Below are 20,460 nucleotides of genomic sequence, written 5' to 3' on the forward strand. Positions count from 1 at the left end.
TCAGCCATACTGTCAATACCAAACCCTAAGCTATGAGTTCTCTCAAGCAAGCATTGGGTGGGCACAGCCAGATTTCTGTTATGGCAGCTATAAGCAAGCCAGTACAGAGTTGCGAGACTGTCCTGGCGAATATCCCTGCTAAGTCCCTGTGGAATGTGCAGATATCTAGGCACATATAAACGAGCCTGAGCCCATCAAATGCTTGCGTCACCTTGCAGAACTGTAGTCTGTAAGGAGAATAAAGATAAAAATAACATGTCACTTGCCAAGTGATTGACTAATTTTAGCAAATATTTTTAACTTTATCTGTGTAACAGTTGTGATTGAGCTCTGCTGGAATGTAAGGTATGTCGTCAGTGTGCTATTACATTAATATCAATCATTTTTAATCAAGCAATACAAATGTTTTTTGGAACTTTATAATGTTTCTTACTACCAATGGGAACCCATTTCATTAACGTTAATATAACATAATGTTGCTTTAAATCTTCAATCTTATGCCTTTCAGGTTTCAACCAGCTTCTTGCAGCCAGTGTGTAATTCACTGGATTGCAACTTGTGACCTGCAGTTTAGATAAGGTTTTGGAATCAAAAGCAATTAACCACTCAGCTATATTTCTTAGCACAGAAATGTGTGACCTTTATGTGACAAGCAATGCAGTTAGCCCATTACCCTTCTGAGTTATTGTATGATGCCTCAAACACTCGACCAGATATGACACAAAGATATCTCCCGCAAATGTATTAACCACCTGGCTCATTTTATTTGAATTGTCCAGCAAAATCTTCTGGATAAATCCTTCTCCAGATGTGATATAACCCCATAAACTAGCTTAAAATGCAGCTGCTGTGTAGCTAATTAGGTAAGCCAGAACAGCGTTACTGTTTCATTTGTCTTTCTTGACAATGTGTTTGGAGACAGGTTTTGCAAATAAAGAAAGGTTGACTATCGTGGACTTTCCTCCTCATACTATCAAACCTCCTTTCTCCCACTCTGATGAGCAGCCAATCCACGAGGCTTATATTAAGCATGTATAGTTCTGGAAAATTCTTTGATCGCACCAGTGGTTTAGTTTGTTATTTAAGCAATAATAATCTACCACACCCGATATAAATTCTCATTCCTGTCCTTACCATGTATTCAAGCTCCTTAAAGTGCTACTTGCTTGCTGAAAAGTTTGAAAGACGGGCACTACAGCACTGCAGAGCAAAGGTGACATGGTCCTTCAGTACAGGCGCAGTGGGTCCCAGGTGCATAACTTTGTGAGACTGGCTCTTTTTCAAGTTTGTGACAGGAGACCAATGGAGCTCCACCATGGCAGGAGCATCAGGGTTCCACGTAGAATGCGTAAGTGAAAGAAAATCACTATTCCTGTTCGATGTACATGTATGCTATTTCTGTTAACCCTGCTTAAGGTTTCCCTAGTAACCTCATTTCAGAACTGCCTGAAATGTCATTTTGTTGGAAAAACTAAAATCATGAAACTAAAATTATGACAAAGTCGTTTGACAACTTGACGCTTAATAAGTTGAAAGGAACTTTAATTAGAAGCAGTTGTGTGTGATATAGCTATTCCATTTTCATAAATAAATGTAAGGTTCAGGGGCTAATAACTTCAGTAAAGATCATCTCCAGTGGTTGGCTAATGAATTCTCATGCATCATGCAGAACACACTGTCGGTTTAATTTTTTGAATTACTTTCTTGTGTTCCAAAGGGCAATGGAGACAGGTGAACTTAAATCGAAGGGAAGAAATAAGCTACTAAAAGGTCTCATTCCTTGCAAAAGAGTGTTATTAAGAAAGACTCTAATTAAAACTTTTGCATTGTTAGGGCGTGTCTAGAAATACAAAAAATAGGTGTGCGTTTTATATAATGTGGAACCTTGTGTTACATTTATAAGTCTCACGAATTCTGTTTCTTGTGATGAAGAGTGGAACAGACCTTGTTTTCCACATGAATTGTTGCCAAGATTCAAGGATTTTCTTTTTGAAAGCACCAGGCAATACTGCTGTTCGGCCGTCTGGACTGGCCCTTGTTTTTTTCTGGTTCACTGTTCATCTGATGGCCGTTTGAGGCTGGAATTACCATAAATCTATTCTTTGTAGCACAGTTCCATTAGGACTTCTTCGAATGAGCCAAAGCATTTAGCAATACTGATTTTCTCAACTTTAGATTTACAGCCCATTTTAAAGGTTTCATATCTATTTGGGTTTCTATTAACAATGACTGACTGACTTTTTTTTACAAGAACTCCCAAGGATTTTACATTAGTTATCCTTGGTTTCTAAATCGAAAGAAGCTAAAAAGCTCATCACAATTATACCAGGGCCCTGATGCCGAGCGAGCCAGGGGATTAGTTGCTTTTTAATGCATCAGATAAAACCCAGTACCCCGGGGGTCAGAATTCGTTGGGTTCCATTAATAGCACAGCTTCTGAGTTTTTGCGGGAATTTCAGGAATATTAGGCCCATATTTATACTTTTTTAGCGATGCATTTGTGCTGCTTTTTGACGCAAAAGCGGTGCAAACTTACAAAATACAACTGTATTTTGTACGTTTGCGCCGATTTTGGTAAAAAAATGATGCAAATGCGGTGCTAAAAAAGTATAAATATGGGCCTTAGTGTTTACTACACCATAATCTGCATGTGACAGTAAACACCTTAAACCCTGTTAAGTTCTGGATTGCTTGACCAGCTGAACTGGAACTAATGATGTGTCACGGTCTACCCATCTCTTACGGTTTTGATCAGCTGGAACTGAAGGATGACCTCGATTCTTGTAGGTCCTGCTCTGGCCAAGGCAAGGGCGGCCCTTTCTGGTGGCCACGGTGCTGCTGACAATAGTACGTCAAACGGCAGTCGATGCCCTCCTGAAGGAGTCTCGGAGGAAAAGCCCCAAAGTGAAAAAAACCTCTTTGACAGGATCTCCCTGGAACAGAAGAATAACCCAAGAAAAAATGTCAGACTTCCAATCAAGAAAAATAACTGTAAGGAAACTGGAACAAGCAGGGAAAAAAGGATTAAATCAGAAGAAAACAATCTGAGTGGGATCACCACCAAAGGAAGTGTTGCAGCGCAAGAAGAGCAAGAATCCAACTCCTTAAATATCCCTAAACAGGAAGTGAAAAGCAAAGATGCCATGTTGGATTGGGAAAAGACTATAGAATAAAATAGATGAGGACGCCATTTTAGAAAGGGAACCAGATGCATGCTGGGAGAAAGAAGAATATGGCCTCTACTTGGAAAAAAGGAAAGAACAAAAGAAGAAAGAAAGAAGAAAGAAGACAGAGGAAAAAAGCCCAAAAAGAAAGGCCAGTCACCGGGTAAATGAGGGGTGTGGGGGGGGCGCCTGATCCTAAACCCGAGGGCGTGCCACGCCCTGAACATGCCGAGGCCTGAAGCCTAATCCAGGGCCTTGGGCGACATGAGGCTAGAAAAAGGGGCCACTGTGAGGCCAGCGGCCGGGAAAACAGTCAGTGGCCGCAACCAGGGCGCAAGCCGGCTCTCCTAACCAGGCCGCGGAGGCCCGAGGCGCAACAGGATGAGGTATATACCCACTTAACTCTGTTTTCTGATCCCTCTGCAAACAGTATAAATACACAGGGGGCAGTAAACATGATTCACTTATAATCAGGACCTAGGTGTCTCTACTAACATGTCACTCATTGTCTCACAAATCAACATTTGTTACCTTTCCAAACACACTTCAGAACATTAATGATCTATGCAAATTTCTATTTTTTTGAACAGATATCGATCTCAGGAGGTCAGTGAGTGGGGTTGTCTGTCTGAAACCCAGGTCTGGCAATGAACCAACAGGTAAGCAAGTCCATTGTTTTAAAAACGAAATCTAAATTGTTGTGCATACCAAAACATTGCCCAGATTATGAAAAAATTAGGTATGAAAATTGTAAAACATCTAGTGCAAGTGAAGTAAAGTAATTTTTCTGATTCATTTATGTATTACTTTTCTAGAGCTCAGGCATGCTGCAGCATTAGTACAATAACATTTATGAACAGGTGGCTTTTACAGTCTCCATTTTTGTGGTCTTGCTGTTGAGTATAATATTGCAAACAGTACTCCACATAGAGGGCTTAGGGCTCGATGTACGACCCATTGGTATTGCGACTCGCAATTTGTGAATCTTTGCGATTCGCAAATTGCGAGTCACAAATTTGCGAATCTTTGCGAATCGCAAATTGCAAGTCGCAATACCAAATACACAAAAGTGTAACTCACACTGTTTGCAGTTCCCAGTGGGGTTGCAAATGACCTACCTCATTAATATTCATGAGTTAGGTCGCAGTTTGTGACCCCATTTGGAAAGGTCACACTCACAAGATGGTGGCCTGCTGGGGACAGCAGACCACCATGTCTGTAACTACTTTTAAATAAAGCAGTAGTTTATTTTTATTTTTATTTTTTTAAATGCAGCCGGTTTTCCTTAAAGGAAAATGAAATGTGTTTCAAAAACAAAAATGAAAAATGTTCTTTTCACTTTTTCAGAGCAGGCAGGGACCACTGCCTGCTCTGAAAAAATATTTTTGCATGCATTCACAAAAAGAAAGGGATCTCTTGGGGACTTCTTCTCGTTTGAGAATGGGTTAGCACCAATTGACTGCATTCAGTCACAAAACATTCATACATCAAACTGCGACTCACAATTAGGAAAGGGATGCCCCATCCTAATTGAGACTCTCAAACCCTTTTTGTGATTTAGTAAAGAGATTACTGAATTGCAAAAATGGGTTTGTGTATTGCAAAATGCTTTTTTCTTGTCACAAATGTCCCGATTTGCGATGAGAAAAAAAGCTTTGTACATGTGGCCCTTAGTGTCTGTCCATGATCATCATTAGTTAGCATTCTTATCAATCTCAGTTCCCCGCTCTTCACTGGATGACTTTTTTTCTGTTCTATTTTAGTCCCTCCTTTAGAGCATAGCATGTTCAACCCTAGATTTTACTTTCAGTTCTTGTTTAGCACTAGATGAGAGGATCCTTTCCCTTGCTTACCCCTCACTCTACCCTCCAGGCGCTTCTCTGTGGCTACAGGCACTAGAGCGCAGCCTTGGTGATGCCATGGATGATGTTTTACTACATTCTTCTCAGTTTCTTTGTGCTCCCCTTTTTTACCCATATCTCCCTCATCATCCTCTACCCCCACCCCTCTTCCGTGCCATGCAGGTAATCTGTATTGGGTTTGGTAATAATGCTGATTGCTTTTAAAGTCTGTCAGCTCTGACAAAACCACTTGCATTAACCTGCCATGTTAAAAGTATAAAAAACAATGGAAAAATATAGAAACTAATTTTTTCTGTCCTTTCATGATGTCAGCCACATTGCATGACACAATGTGAAACACGTAGTCACACTGTGTGGTGTCATGTGATCACACATCTCATGTTGCATATTAACTGCACTATTTTCAATACTTTTAACAAGGCCAGACCCTGCTATTGGCTTTGTCAGTGTTGGAACATTTTTAAAGCCTCAAGCATTTGCAAAAGCATTACGTCGCCTGCACAGCATTGCCACTTTGAGACTGATGTGCTTTGCCAACGCTTGTTCTAAAAGCAGTGTACTTTCCATAACTATACTTGTGTCAGATCCTAACAATTATATTTTTCAGCTAGTTGTATAAACTGAAATAGTTCAGTGGATTGTCAAAAATGTAGTGGATCATTTCCATAGTTGGAAATTCGGTAAAAAATATGACTGATAGGCTTCCTTGAGAACCCAAAGATCTTTATTGCGTTGAAACTCCACAGGCCCTCAGAGACACACCACCCAACTATGAACATTTCCTTTTATCCTTGACTAGAATCATGGCCCAAAACCAATGTTCACTCTCAGGAATAGTTGAAAGAGGTTGAGCGTATCCAACAGATTAACAGATAATGATTAAAGAATGTGAGGTTCAAACCATGTTTTTAAAAACAAAGAGACTTAGTAACTACCCAAAAATAAAATAAAAGTTAGAGAGGTATAACTAATTATGTGCAATTCATTATAGGGACTTCTAACAGGAACTTGTATGGGCCTTGACCCAAGTCTGAGCAAAAAAGTAGAATTGGTGGTTAAAATGTCTAGGTGTCTCCAAAGGGCTTGTTAGCAGAACCATAGTATCTGAAATCTTTTCAGCTTTACCAACCAAAGTTAATTGGTCAAACTCATCCTGTTGTAGTGCTTTTTGGTATAATACATAATAGAACATAACAACATGGAGCATGCTGATTCCACCCTACCTTTCAATCTCTGTGTAGGGGACTTAGTATCTGTTTTGAGTGATTTGCAGATGAACCTCGAATTGATGTTCATGGCTCTGGTCACCAGACCAGGTTTTCTGTTTTGTGGCTCCAGAAGCTATTCAACACCAGCCAATATTGGTTGTTGCAGATCACCTCCTGCTAAAATGGTAATAACATATCAGTAGTGAGATTTGACAGAGTTAAAATAAAAACTAAGGGGCAGATTTAAGAGCCCCTCATTCCTCCTTGCGCCACATTAGCATCATTTTATTTTATGCTAATGTGGGTCAGCGAGGCCAAAATCGGGCAAATTTACAAAATGGTGCAATGCATGCATTGCACCATTTTGTTTGTAATCCTTTGTGCTACATTATGCTTGCAACAAGCATAATGTATGCAAAGGGGAAGTTCCCCTGTTAGGGGGGCCGAAAAAATGGCACAAAGAAATCTAACAGAGTCCTTTGCGTGTTTTGGTTTTAACTTTTAATGCCTGCTCAGAGCAGGCATTAAAAGGAGGCACACCATTGTTTACAATGGCCTCAATGGGCTTTGCAGGATCATCGTCAACATTTTTTATGCTAATCTTGCAAAGCTCCAAACTAGCATAAAAAATGTTGATGCTAGTCCTTTACTATTGCCATGGTGTGCTCTATCTTAAATACGGTGCACACATGGTGGCATTGGGGGGGGCGCTAAGGTGTGCAAGAAACATGGCACTGCACTGGGTGCAGCACCATTTTTCTTAAATCTGGCCCTTAATTTCATTCCCCTCTAATTTTTCTTTGACTAATACATCAGCATTATATGGGGGTTCATTCTTAATGCTAGAATGAGCATAGATTTTCAAACCAGTGGGCTAAAGGAATCATCATACTAAAATTGTGTGAAAGATTTTGTCTTTCATTTCTAAGACTCATGCAGCAGTGAATCACGCTTTGGTCAATACCAACATAAATTATCCAAAACCTCTATGTGAGGATGTGAATTAAAAATGTGGGTGCATGATAGTCTACCACAAGTAATAATGCCACTGTTCTTGTTAGGTACAGTAAAACTTTCAGTAATTTAAACCTGAGCTGATCTCCTCATAGCTATGGCACTGAGCAGACAGACTTAACTTAAGAAAATGTGTAAAACATTTAAAGTACAAAAACAGTTAAGTCAAAAACACAATAAAAATCCACTCCAATTTATAAAACTAGAGAGAATTTCAATGACAAAAATGACACCAAAAAACAAAAATCTGATTGGGGGAACTGGAGAAGTGATTTTTAAAAACATTTTTAGCTAAAAAAGGGCACCAGAAGGCATTAAGCGCCACCCGTGGTCATCTAATTGCACCTCACCAGTACCTTGGTATGATTTAATGCCAACCACAATCAAGTACGCGTGGGATACAGAAACCAGAATTGACCCGGTTGGAAGTTTTAATTTTTGGCTTAGTCTCTCAAATCGAGGTAAAAAATCCTCAGCAGGAAACATCAGCAGGCTATGGCTGAGAAGGGCTCCAAGAGGATAGATAGCCATTAAATGAGGTCCTGATGAAGCCATTTCCTTTTGAAGGGAAAGTTCTGAGCATGAGAAATTTTAAATTAATTACTCTCCAGTCAGAAACTTTGGGCACTCGCCTGTTGATGATTTCTATGTTTAGATTTTTTTCAAGCTCAGATTCCTCCAGCAGGGCAAGGCTGCAAACTCTAGCCATAGAGGGCTCCATGATGCAGGATAACCCGTCTGAAACGTCCCACTGAAAATATGTTTGATGCTATGGAAAAACTCAGAGTGGCCTAGTGGCAAAGCACCTTTTTCTGACCAACTTACAGGTTTGTCCCAATCCTCCAGAGGTCTTTGGACCGCTTGGGATGTTAGGAGGAGTACATTATGACACAGCCAGGGTCACAGGACTTTGGGAATAGCACTTGGGGGCAAGATTCACTGTAGCAGAAGCCACCCGTAGGGTCCAGGTTAGGTCCAGCTAGAGCTGGTTAGCTGGACTTATCAAGAAAAAGGGCTTCATGCAACTTGTCTCCGTAGCTTAAATAGAGGTGAGTCAAATGAGCCTTGGAGCCCACTTCTTTGTCCTGGGTACAGGTGAGAGCAGGACAGTCAATCAGGTCCCTCGCATGTTGCAACAGCAAGTGCAGTCCTTCTGTCTTTAACAGGTTCAGAAGTGTTGTAAAGAGGATGCCCAGGGACCCCACATTTATGCCTATCACTAACCTTGGTGGAAGTAACTCCTGGCCCCAATAGGGAAAAAAATACCAAGATGTAAGCCTACCCACTTCTGCAGCAGTACCTCTGTGCCCTACTGCAAACAATCCCCTAGTGCCCATTTCACCTAAAATCTGAGATGGTGAAATCCTTCTTCCTTTGTGCAGCCCTCCCATGCCTCCACTGGAGGTGTGGCAAGGGAAATGAGGAAGTCTTCCTCTGTCATCAATTCAAACCAGGTCTGGAAGCAGCTCCTCTTCCTCTGCAATTTGTGGCTGCTTGGCTGGAGGAACAAAGAAAGACCCTGCCAGGTGTCAGCTTACATATGCCTGTGGCAGGGTAGTCCTCTTTGGAGTTAATCAAGTTCCTGGGCACAGTCCAGATGGCCATCTTGCCAGAGGAACAGAAACACCAAAGCCTTTGATCTGCTCTGGGAGGAGTTGTCACACCTCATCAAGGGGTTATTAAGTTGCCAAGGTGTGACAATTTGCACTCATGCTTCCAGGGGCTTCAGGCAGGGAAAATATACTTTTCTGAAAGTAACTTTTCTAAAATATTTACCATAAATCTAACTTCACCAATTTGGCTTGTACTAAATACATTGAAAAGTCCAAGAATGCAATTTATAGGAGATTCCTAGCTTGAGATAACAATGTTAAATATAATATTGTATCCTGATAAGATTATTACATTTAATGTTGTATCCCAATCCTTTTTTATGGAGCAGGCTACTGGTAATGTGAAAATAGATTTTTACCTCATATTACCTCACATAAATTCTCATGGGTCAGCAGTACTGTGAACAGTTGCTTGGAGCAATTCTGCAGCATGCAAATATTCAAAAGTAAAGCTGAATCAAGGGTGGCAAGTATTAAAGTAATATAAAAGGGCAGAAGGCAATGTAACTTGGCGAAGCTTCAGTTTACATCTGAACTCCTATGGTTCCTTGTGTACAAATGTCCCTCCATTTTTCTGTGCTGTAAGTTATGACAAAGACAGTTTTAATTCTGACCATTTTGATAGATGGTGTGACCATTTGTTCTGGGCAGTTCATTCTGTAATTCATTGATGTCTTTTGGAGCCCTTGTGTTTATTTACTCTACCTTCATTAATCCTGGATGTATATAATTAAATTATGTATAAAAAGTGCTGCAAAAAAAGTTGTCCTGAAACGGTCAAGGTAGTTTTGTCATGATATGCATGTTATGCAAAGCATAGAAATCTCACTCCTTTTAGATTTTCATTCCTATGCTTGGGGATGCGGACGCTCACACAGTCTCTGTGGGCATTTTTATCCATTCCATTTACTTTTTTCATTTCCATGCAAGGCAATATCCCCTGCATCCCATCTCCTTATACAGTATTTCCCTCAAATTCTGATGTATGTGACCATTGTCAACATCATCCATTATCCTCCTCCCCCTTCAATCCATTACCTCCTTCCCCAAACTCCTTCTGCAGGGTGTTGTGTCACTGCCTCTAAATATTTAGCTTTAAACAACCTATTCCCTTCACCCATGGCTGGCAGTGTGACTGTGTCCTCCTACCATTCTCCATCATAGCATCTGGCCATTATTCTTTCTGCAGTACTCTAACACTTTTTTTATTGTTCAAATATATATATACACACACATATATACACACACACATATATATATACACATATATACACACACACATATATATTCCTGTTTGTTTGTTTATGATCTCACTAATGTATTAAAAGTAAAGGTATTTTTGGCACAACGACAGAGTGTGGTTTTCTCTTGCTAAAACAGAAAGAGAATCTTGTTTTTTGAAAATATGGTTGTCCTGCCTCAAACCAGTACCACCGGAGAATTAAGTGCGCCGTAACACGCAGATCAGGACATCTTTTCTTTCATATATATATATATATATACACATATATACACATATATATATATTTTTGTGCAGACCTTTTTTCAGAAAATGTACTGGTAATCTTGATTGACTTCAAAGATCAACTCAATGTTTGAAATGCTTTTTTGTCTTTAAATAATCCAAGTTACCATGCATGTGAAGTTCATGCATTGCTGTCTACCTTTGACTAAGCCCATATATTTTAAGTTGCTAAATAATTTTTAGTACACTTACCTTTTATGACCATATTTATTTGTAATTGCACAACTGATGATTAACTAGCACTCTTAATTAACTTTGTGAAACCAAATTAATGCCCTTATTAAATAGCCATGTATAGTAGAAGAAAAAAACACCATTAGGAGATGACCAATTTTGCAACATTGTGGTTGTTAGACTTTTCATCCTTGGCGTGGTCTCCCTTAACTTTTTGCCTCTGTTCCCCAGGTTGTTGATGTGTGCTGGACTCTGATTTTGCTGTTTTTGTTACTCTGGGCACTTTACCACTGCTAACCAGTGCTAAAGTGCAAGTGCTCCTGATTAAATTGTATGTAAGTGGTTCATCCATGATTGGCATATTTGAATTACTAGTAAGTCCCTAGTAATGTGCACTAGAGGTGCCAGGGCCTGTAAATCAAATACTACTAGTGGGCCTGCAGCACTGGTTGTGCCACCCACATAAGTAGCTCTGTAATCATGTCTCAGACCTGCCACTGCAGTGTCTGTATGTGTATTCTTACACTGTAAATTCGACTTGGCAAGTGTACACACTTGCCAAGCCTAAACCTTCCCTTTCCTTACATGTAAGGCACCCCTAAGGTAGGCCCTAGGTAGCCCCAAGGGCAGGGTGCAGTGTATGGATAAGGTATGACATATAGTAATGTGGTTTATATGTCCTGACAGTGAAATACTGCCAATTTCGTTTTCACTGTTGCAAGGTCTGTCTCTCTCTCATAGGATAAAATGGGGGCTACCTTTAAATATGATTAAAGTGTAGATTCCCCTAGAGAGTAGATGGACATGTGGAGTTTGGGATCCCTGAACTCACAATTTAAAAATACATCTTTTAGTAAAGTTGATTTTAAGATTGTGCGTTTGGAAATGCCACTTTTAGAAAGTGAGCATTTTCTTGCTTAAACCATTCTGTGACTCTGCCTTGTTTGTGGATTCCCTGTCTGGGTCAGTTTGACAGTTGGGTTGTTTTTCACCTCACACCAGACAGTGACACAAAGGGAGCTGGGGTGTGATCTGCATTTCCTGATTAGCTATCTCTGCTAGGAGGGAGGGGTGGAGTGGTCACTCTCATCTGAAAGGACTGTGCCTGCCTCTGACAATGCCGTCTCCAGCCCCCTGGTGTGTGTCTGAGGCCTTGCCTGGGCAAGGCAGGATTTCACAAGAAGGTGTGAGTCCCCTTTGAAGAAAGGTGACTTCAAAGACTAAAATGGGTATAAGAAGGGCACCCAAACTTACAAACTTTAGAAACACTTCTGGAATCAAGGGGAACCTCTGCCTGGAGAAGAGCTGATCGCTGAGGAACAAGTGCTGCCCTGCCTGTGACTGTGCTTTGTGGAGCTTTCCTGCAGTGCTGCTTCTGCCAGAGTAAGAGGGCAAAGACTGGACTTTGTGTGCCTTCCATCTTGAAGAAGAAATCTCCAAGGGCTTGATGTAGAGCTTGCCTCCTGTTGTTGAAGTCACAGGGATAGCAAAGACTTCTTCCTGCCAGCACCTGGAGTCTCTGGAGAGACCCCTACTCTGCTCTGTGGTGCCCTTCCAGTTCCTGGGACCCTGAAAGGAGAGGCTGGCAGCTTAAGGACAAAAATACACGCACTGAGCACCGTGCGGAGAAAAGATCGACGCGAATCCGATCGCGGCTGAGAAAACGACGCGACGCCGGTTCCGCAGCTGAGAAACGACGCCGCAGGAAACGCGACCGAAAAACCGACGCCCGGAGCAGGAGAAACGACGCGCAGCATCGCTGACGGAGGCTGAGAGATCGCACCCTGCGCCGCGGGACTTTCGGATCGTCGTGTGGCTGGCTTTTTCAACGCGCACCGCCGTGCCGAGTTGTTTTCGACGCACACAGCCGTGCAGGGTTACTTTCGACGAACACCGCCCGTGCGGGGTTATTTTTGACGCAAACCAGGTACATTTACACGCTAGCAGCGCTAGTGTGTTGTTACAACTACCTAAAGACTCTTTTTATTTTAAACCTTTAAAAAATCATAACTTGACTTGTGTATGTTGGATTTTTGTCGTTTTGGTCTTGTTTTGTCTAGATAAATATTTCCTATTTTTCTAAACTGGTGTTGTGTCATTTTGTAGTGTTTTCATTAAGTTACTGTGTGTGTTGGTACAAATACTTTACGCCCAGCACTCTGAGGTTAAGCCTACTGCTCTGCCAAGCTACCAAGGGGGTAAGCAGGGGTTAGCTGAGGGTGATTCTCTTTTATCCTAACTAGAGTGAGGGTCCTTGCTTGAACAGGGGGTAACCTGACTGTCAACCAAAGACCCCATTTCTAACATTGGTGACCAGCGGTCGGGATTTGGACTTGTATTTGTACTTGACATACAGTAATTAAGTGTACACTACTGTTTTTGATCTCAGACCACTACGTGACCACATACTACTAGTCTTGTGATTTTTGTTTTTTTACTTGGACTGTTTTTCTCTGCATTCAGTTTCTTTTTTTTTCACTGATCCCGGGATTGACTTTGCTGAAACTTCATTTGAGAACTTGCTTTTCTGTTTTTGGAACTGTGCATATTTTTTTTTAACCTCTCATCATGTCTCAGTCTGGAGATGCCCTAGCTGAAACTGCTTTTGATTTGGAGAAATTGGAGAGCTACAAGGTGGCTCAGTTGAAGCAGTTTTGTAGGAATGTTGGCTGTCCCATTGAGAGCTCATCCAAGAAGGATGAGTTGCAAAAGGCGCTGAGGGCCTGGGTGACAGCCAAAGCAGCTGAGGGGCACACAGATGAGGAGCCAGAGGGGGAAGAGGAGTTGCAAGTCACTCACACTGATGTAGTGGGTGGGCCTGCTATGTCTCAGGGGAGAATCTCCAGGGCAGGTAGCAGTGTGTCCTCCAAGAGTCTGACACCTGGAGAGTTACAGGACAGACAGGCAGAGAGGGAGTACCAGTTGGAGTTGAAAAGGCTCAGTCTAGAGGTGGAACAGAGAAAACTGACCCTTGAGGGGGAACAGAGAAAGCTGACCCTTGAGGTGGAACAGAGAAAGCTGGCCCTTGAGGAAAGGAAGATAAACATGGCTCATGAGCTCAATTTAAAAGAGATTGATCAGAGGAGTCAGTCCAGTAGGGATGGTGGCAGCAATTCTACAGTGCAGCCTGAGAGAAGGGTACACATCCCAAAAGACCTTGTGAGGGATTATAAGAGGGAGGATGATATCTACTTGTGGTTCAAGGGTTATGAGTCAGCTCTCCACATGAACCTGGTCCCTGAAGCTCATTGGGGGGCCGCCCTGTGGAAGCATTTTGAGGCAGAGGGGAGGGACACACTGACGGCCTTAGGGGATGCTCAGAGTCTCACCTACCCTGCCATGAAGGAGGCCTTACTTACCAGGTATGGTCTCACCCCTGAGCAGTACAAAGAGAAGTTTAGATCCTACAAGAGAAAGGAATCCCAAACATGGTTGGAATGTGTTGATTCTTGTTGCAGGTCACTGGATGGTTGGGTGAAGGGCAGTAAGGTAAACACGTATGAGGGGCTTTACAATTTAATTGCTTGGGAGCACTTGTACAGTTTATGTTTTCCAGAGCTGCGCCAGCACCTCATTGACAGCAAGCTGACTGACCCCAGGAAGCTTGCACAGGAAGCGGACCGCTGGGAGAGCACCAGGGTCCAAAAGAGGTATGGGGGAGACCACGCCAAGGGTGGGCAGGGTCCCTCTCAGAAGAAAGGGGGGGGTAAGGGCAAACAGGATGAGTTCTCTAAAGGGCCCCAAACTGATTCCCAGGGTAAGGATTCCCAACCCCCCAGTGAAAAGAGGCCATGGTTCTCCAAAGGGAAGCCAATGGCAGGTGGTCCCCTACGTAAGTGCTATTCATGTGACCAGGTGGGTCATGTGAGGGGGGACCCCAAATGCCCCAAAAGTACACCGGCACCCACTGGTGCGCCGTCCCAGGGTTTGGCCAGTGTAGCGCTTGGGGAGGAGTTGGTTTCAGGTGGGTGGGAACCAGCAGAAATGACCCTTGTCTCACTAGGGGACAGTGAGATGGTCCAGAGAAACCTAGTGCCTGATAACACTAAGAAGTACAGGCAATGGGTGACCATCAATGGACAGAGGGTGGAGGCTCTAAGAGACACAGGAGCCAGTGTGACTACAGTGAGGAGTCACCTGGTGTCTGAAGAGCAGATTGATCCCCGGGTACTTCACCAAGTAGTTGCAGTAGACAACTCTGAGCGCCTCTGCAGAGTGGCGCAGGTTCCCTTTGAATGGGGGGGGGTCTCAGGTTCCTGGAAAGTAGCTGTGAGTCCAACCATGCCTGTTGATTGTTTGCTAGGCAACGACCTGGAGGATTCCCCTTGGAAGGAGGTGGAACACAGGTCTCACTTGGAGATGTTGGGTCTGCCTGGGTGGGTATGCGTATCCACCCGGTCTATGGCAGCCAATCAGGGTAGTCAAGAGCCCCTGGAGCCTGAAACAGTGGCCCAGGGGACCGCCAAGAAGAGGAAAGGCAGGAGGCGCGGGAAACCCGCCCCAGAAGTTCCCACGGTCCGGGAGGAGGCAGAGCCTGAGGGTGATGCCCCGGAACCTACAGGGGAACAGGTGGCTGAACTGGGGGAGGTCCCTGAGCTGTCGCAGTGGCAGCAGGAAGGGGGACCCACCAGGGAAGTATTCTGCACAGCGCAGAAGGAATGCCCTACTCTTGAGGGACTGCGGCAGCAGGCTGCAGCCCAGGCGGCTGGCGGGGCGCCAGGTACTCACCTGATTTATTGGGAGGATGGCCTCCTGTATAGTGAGCCTAAGGTTCCTGAGCCGGGGTCAGCTCGTATGCTGGTGGTACCCCAGGGCTTCAGGACCTTCCTACTGGGTTTGGCTCATGATGTGCCTTTGGCAGGACATCTAGGGCAGGACAAGACCTATAAGAGGCTTGTCTCCCACTTTTACTGGCCCTTGATGAACAAGCAGTCAGCTGCTTATTGTAGATCTTGTCAGACTTGTCAGGCAAGTGGCAAGAGTGGGGGGAAATGCAAAGCTCCCCTCCAACCTTTACCGGTAGTCAGTACTCCCTTTGAAAGGGTAGGAATTGACATTGTGGGGCCTCTGGATCCCAAGACAGCCCTGGGCAACAGGTTCATCCTGGTCTTGGTGGACCATGCCACACGGTACCCAGAAGCTATTCCTCTAAGGACGGTCACCGCCCCGTGGTGGGACGTGCCTTGATGGGGGTTTTTACCCGCATGGGGTTCCCCAAGGAGGTAGTATCTGATAGGGGTACAAACTTCATATCCACTTATATGAAGTCTCTGTGGAAGGTGTGTGGGGTAACCTACAAGTTCACCACCCCTTACCACCCCCAAAGTAATGGTCTGGTTGAGAGATTCAACCGCACCTTGAAAGGCATGATTCAGGGCCTGTCAGAGCCCTTGAGGCGTAAGTGGGACGTCCTCTTGCCATGCCTTCTGTTCGCTTACAGGGAGGTGCCTCAAAAGGGACTTGGCTTTAGCCCCTTTGAGCTCATCTATGGCCACCCTGTGAGGGGACCGCTCAGTCTGGTGAAGGAGGCTTTGGAGAAAGCTCCTAGTAAACCACCCCAGGATGTATTTAGCTACATGCTGGCACTAAGAAACCAGACTGCCCGCTTCAGGCGTCTCGCTCAGGAGAACCTGGAAGCAAGCCAGGAGGACATGAAACGGTGGTACGACCAGAATGCCACTCTGGTTGAGTTTCAGCCTGGACAAAAAGTGTGGGTCATGGCACCAGTAGAGCCTAGGGCTCTCCAAGATAAGTGGACTGGGCCTTTTGAGGTGGTGGAAAGAAAGAGCGAGGTCACCTATCTGGTAGACTTGCAATCCCCCAGGAACCCCTTGAGGGTCCTACATGTCAACCGCCTCAAACCCCACTTTGAGCGAACTGAGCTATCCATGCTCCTAGCGACAGATGACGGGGTGGAGGAAGAGAGTGAGCCTCTTCCTGACCTCCTGTCTGCAGGAGAGAAAGATGGGTCTGTGGAGGGAGTGATCCTCTCCCCCTCCCTGACTGAGGAACAGCAGAGGGACTGTCGCCACGTGCTGGGACAGTTCGCCTCACTGTTTTCCCTGATCCCAGGAGTCACACACCTGTGCACACATGATGTGGACACTGGGGACAGTACACCTGTTAAACATAAGGTTTACAGGGTGACTGACAGGGTGAGGGCTTGCATTAAGGAGGAAGTCTCCAAAATGTTAGCCCTAAGGGTTATTGAGCACTCCAGCAGTCCTTGGGCCAGCCCAGTGGTCTTGGTCCCAAAGGCTACTGCTCCTGGTGCCACTCCAGAACTTAGGTTCTGTGTGGACTACCGGGGTCTCAATGCGGTCAGCAAGACTGACGCACACCCCATCCCCCGAGCTGATGAGCTCATTGATCGGTTAGGAGCTGCCAAGTACCTCAGTACGTTTGATTTAACATCTGGGTACTGGCAGATTGCCTTAACTGAAGGGGCAAAGGAGAGGTCAGCATTCTCTACCCCCGATGGGCACTTCCACTTCAATGTGATGCCCTTTGGGATGAAGAATGCCCCTGCCACCTTTCAGAGGTTGGTCAACCAGGTGTTGGCAGGACTGGATGAGTTCAGTGCCGCCTACCTGGATGACATTGCTGTGTTTAGTTCCACATGGGAGGAACACCTGCAACACCTCTGGAGAGTGTTAGAGGCCCTGCAGAAGGCAGGCCTCACTATTAAGGCAAGCAAGTGCCAAATAGGGCAGGGTTCTGTTGTGTACTTAGGACACCAGGTGGGGAGTGGCCAGGTGGCACCCCTACAGCCTAAGATTGACACGATTCTGGCTTGGGAGCCTCCCAAGACCCAGACTGAAGTGAGAGCCTTTTTAGGTCTCACAGGATACTATAGGAGGTTCGTTAAGGGATATGGTACCATTGTTACCCCCTTAACTGAGTTGACTTCTAAGAAGCAACCCAAGAAAGTGATCTGGACAGAGGCTTGCCAGAACGCTTTTGATGCCCTGAAGGCTGCCATGTGCACAGCACCTGTGCTGAAGGCACCTGACTACTCCACGGAGTTTGTTGTACAGACAGACGCCTCAGAGCATGGTATTGGAGCAGTACTCTCACAGCTGAATGAAGAGGGCCTAGATCAACCCGTAGCCTTCATTAGCAGGAGGTTACTACCCAGGGAACGTAGGTGGAGTGCCATAGAACGTGAAGCGTTTGCTGTGGTCTGGGCACTGAAGAAGCTAAGACCCTACTTGTTTGGGACTCACTTCCGAGTTCAGACCGACCACAGACCCCTCAGATGGTTAATGCAGATGAGGGGTGAGAACCCGAAACTGTTGAGGTGGTCCATTTCCCTACAGGGGATGGACTTTACGGTGGAACATCGACCCGGTACAGAACACGCCAATGCTGATGGTCTGTCCAGGTTCTTCCGCCTTAGTGATGAGAACTCCCATGAGGTTGGGTAGTTGCTCCCCACTTTTAGCTGGGGGGGACACGTGTTAGACTTTTCATCCTTGGCGTGGTCTCCCTTAACTTTTTGCCTCTGTTCCCCAGGTTGTTGATGTGTGCTGGACTCTGATTTTGCTGTTTTTGTTACTCTGGGCACTTTACCACTGCTAACCAGTGCTAAAGTGCAAGTGCTCCTGTTTAAATTGTATGTAAGTGGTTCATCCATGATTGGCATATTTGAATTACTAGTAAGTCCCTAGTAATGTGCACTAGAGGTGCCAGGGCCTGTAAATCAAATACTACTAGTGGGCCTGCAGCACTGGTTGTGCCACCCACATAAGTAGCTCTGTAATCATGTCTCAGACCTGCCACTGCAGTGTCTGTATGTGTATTCTTACACTGTAAATTCGACTTGGCAAGTGTACACACTTGCCAAGCCTAAACCTTCCCTTTCCTTACATGTAAGGCACCCCTAAGGTAGGCCCTAGGTAGCCCCAAGGGCAGGGTGCAGTGTATGGATAAGGTAGGACATATAGTAATGTGGTTTATATGTCCTGACAGTGAAATACTGCCAATTTCGTTTTCACTGTTGCAAGGTCTGTCTCTCTCTCATAGGATAAAATGGGGGCTACCTTTAAATATGATTAAAGTGTAGATTCCCCTAGAGAGTAGATGGACATGTGGAGTTTGGGATCCCTGAACTCACAATTTAAAAATACATCTTTTAGTAAAGTTGATTTTAAGATTGTGCGTTTGGAAATGCCACTTTTAGAAAGTGAGCATTTTCTTGCTTAAACCATTCTGTGACTCTGCCTTGTTTGTGGATTCCCTGTCTGGGTCAGTTTGACAGTTGGGTTGTTTTTCACCTCACACCAGACAGTGACACAAAGGGACCTGGGGTGTGATCTGCATTTCCTGATTAGCTATCTCTGCTAGGAGGGAGGGGTGGAGTGGTCACTCTCATCTGAAAGGACTGTGCCTGCCTCTGACAATGCTGTCTCCAGCCCCCTGGTGTGTGTCTGAGGCCTTGCCTGGGCAAGGCAGGATTTCACAAGAAGGTGTGAGTCCCCTTTGAAGAAAGGTGACTTCAAAGACTAAAATGGGTATAAGAAGGGCACCCAAACTTACAAACTTTAGAAACACTTCTGGAATCAAGGGGAACCTCTGCCTGGAGAAGAGCTGATTGCTGAGGAACAAGTGCTGCCCTGCCTGTGACTGTGCTTTGTGGAGCTTTCCTGCAGTGCTGCTTCTGCCAGAGTAAGAGGGCAAAGACTGGACTTTGTGTGCCTTCCATCTTGAAGAAGAAATCTCCAAGGGCTTGATGTAGAGCTTGCCTCCTGTTGTTGAAGTCACAGGGATAGCAAAGACTTCTTCCTGCCAGCACCTGGAGTCTCTGGAGAGACCCCTACTAGATGTCACAGATATCCAACTCATTTTTTCTCCCTTTTAAATGTGACTTTTCCCCATAAGTATTTGAACCTGTGACCAGCTTGTTATATAGCGGTCTCTACAGCAAATACATTAATTCACTATCAAACCTGTTTGTTATCCTAAGATTACAACCTGGCTATTAAGTTACTCTAACCAATCTTTTATATGGAGTCAAATATTGAATAAAAAGAAGAAATATGACGCCAATAAAAAAGTGAAACTATATGTAATGTTTTGTATGCCACAAAATTAACATAAGCGTGGGGCAGCTCAACTAGTCAAAAGTTATATTTATTTCTTTGAACATTCTTTGAAGTAATTTATGACTGCAAGTCTCTGAAGAGTGTGCCATTGCTTATAGAGATATGAGAACTGCTTTGGGACATTTTCAACTAATTTATGATCTCTACACATGTTTGATGTGAAATGTAAGACCAAGATCGGGTATGTAAATGTGACTATTGAAGTCACCAGAAACAGATACATAACTGAGTTTATGTCAACGTTTCTCCAAATAGATATAAAGCTAAAGCTAAATGCTACTGTACATTCAGGGCAATAATGCTTTACAGTCATTGAAAGAAACACCTGGGGCCTTCTTTACAAACTGCACTTTTGAGTATGTTTACCCTTTTGAGTACATTTACTACTTTTCGGTATTCAGAAACTGCACTTTTGTAGTAACTTAGACTTTTGTAGTAACTCACATTTTTGTAGTAAGTCCAGCACTTCACATGGCCAACCATGGATACTGCAACACCTTCCCATAGAAAATAATGGAGATAGGGACTTACAATAAAACCCATTAGGAAATAACATTACATTAAATTCAATTATTTAGAATAGTTGAAAACATAAACAAATATAAATCAATGTATAATTAACATATAATATATAATTATAAAACATGCATATAGATGTATTTATATTTGAACAAGTTTAATAATTTAATTTAAAAAAACTATAAATTAATGTTAAAGCATATGAACATAGTACATATTTACTGTTTTGTTTAATTGTAAAATATTCACTGATCTACTTTGAGTTAAAAAAATGTAA

General features: G+C 43.9%; 1 protein-coding gene across 1 annotated transcript in view; it reads left to right on the top strand.

Moving 5' to 3' along the window:
• DAB1 (DAB adaptor protein 1) overlaps positions 1 to 20,460 on the top strand; it is a 3,348,596-nt gene that overhangs the window by 1,110,597 nt on the left and 2,217,539 nt on the right. Inside the window, exon 3 of the mRNA XM_069232585.1 lies at positions 3,755 to 3,823. The gene's annotated coding sequence lies outside the window, so the exon portion shown is untranslated. The remainder of the gene's footprint in view (positions 1 to 3,754; positions 3,824 to 20,460) is intronic.

The sequence above is a fragment of the Pleurodeles waltl genome, chromosome 4_2 (assembly GCF_031143425.1).
Source record: "Pleurodeles waltl isolate 20211129_DDA chromosome 4_2, aPleWal1.hap1.20221129, whole genome shotgun sequence".
Lineage (NCBI taxonomy): Eukaryota > Metazoa > Chordata > Amphibia > Caudata > Salamandridae > Pleurodeles > Pleurodeles waltl.